General features: G+C 34.0%; 1 protein-coding gene across 3 annotated transcripts in view; it reads right to left on the reverse strand.

The window, feature by feature from the left end:
- Positions 1–1,586, reverse strand: part of RGS12 (regulator of G protein signaling 12) — a 257,451-nt gene that overhangs the window by 113,667 nt on the left and 142,198 nt on the right. The gene's annotated exons all lie outside the window — the stretch shown is intronic.

The raw sequence follows: 1,586 nt of genomic DNA on the forward strand, positions 1-1,586 counted from the left end.
TTAAACCCCTTCACAACTTTCCCCCTTCCTATCTTTCCAGTCTTCTTACAATTTTACTTCCCCCATACCCTCTGATCCAGCTACATTAGCCTACTCACTGTCCATTTCACACTCCATCTTCCATCTTTGTGCCTTTGCATGTGCTGTACTCCATGCCTGGAGTGCTCTCCTTCTATACTTTGGACTCCTAGATTCTCTGGCTTTCTTCAAAACTGAGCTCAAATCTAACCTTCTACAAAAGGCCTTTTCCAGTCACTGCACTGCTACTGCCTTCCCTCTGATATTACCTTCCATGTATATACATAAGTATCTACATGTTGTCTCTCCCCTCTTCCCCCATTAGAATGTGAGCACCTTAAGGCCTGGAACTATGCCTTTGCCTTCTTTGTGTACTTGGTACTTAACATAAATAAACACTTAATTAATTCTTACTGACATTACAAGTATCTATAATATCAAAGCAATTAGTAAATGGAAAATATAAACAAAAAATAATATATTAAGAAAAATATAGACATATAAGGATATTCACAATAAAAGCTTTAAATGTCTATATCAATAACTAGGAATATCCCCAAGAATATTTTTATCTCTTGTTGGTAATAAGATTGGCTCAGTCCATGACTATAACTTTAAATATTATTAGGTCCTCCAAGTATGCTGGAACCTCTATGGAAAATATATAATTGAAAAAACAGAAAAATATACATAATTCTTGAGAAAGATGACAAAATAAGAGTTGGAAGGACTATGTCAATGTTGTCAATGTTAGAAGGACTATAAAAAGATAGGCACACTAATCTAGTTAGTGATGCTATGAGTTGATTCAACTATTCTGAAAATAAATTTGAGGTTATGCTAAGAAAGTAAGTAAAATGTCGGTACCCTTTGACCTAGAGATACCACTGCTAGATATATACACCAAAGAAGTCAAAGATAGAGGGAAAAAAGTTTCAATGCACACTGAAATATTCATAGCAGCACTTTTTTTGTAGTAGCAAACAATTGGAAGCAAAGTAGATGGCTATCAAGCAAGGAATGGCTGAACAAACTGGAATACAAAAAGGAAATAGAACATTGCTGTGTCATAAAAATAATTGGCTAATACTACACAGGGATGCATGAAAAGATTTATATGAACTGATGCAAGGTGAAGTAAGCAGAATGAGAATAACATACAAAATGACTACAACAATGTAAAAGTAAGCAACAAACAAAAACTTTAAATGAACGCTTTGTAATTATAATGACCAGACTTGTCTTAAGGGGGAAAATGAGAAATGTACATTGTCCTGTTCTTTGGAGAGGTGGGGACTGTGGCATGAAACATTTCATATACTGTTGAACTTGGACGATTTGTTGAACTTTCTTCTTTCTTTTTTTATTTCTGTTGCATGGGACAGATCACTGAGTAGGAGAGTGGGAGGAATATACTTGGAAATGAAATTGATATAAAAATAAATGCTATGTTACACACACATACACACAGAGATGTATATATGTTACATACAGAATATACATATATGCATGTGAGAGATGGATAGATAGATAGATAGATAGATAGATAGATAGATAGATAGATAGAT

This window comes from Petaurus breviceps, unplaced genomic scaffold, assembly GCF_028583685.1.
Source record: "Petaurus breviceps papuanus isolate PSGF00001 unplaced genomic scaffold, PetGlider_PUasm1.0 140, whole genome shotgun sequence".
Taxonomy (NCBI): domain Eukaryota; kingdom Metazoa; phylum Chordata; class Mammalia; order Diprotodontia; family Petauridae; genus Petaurus; species Petaurus breviceps.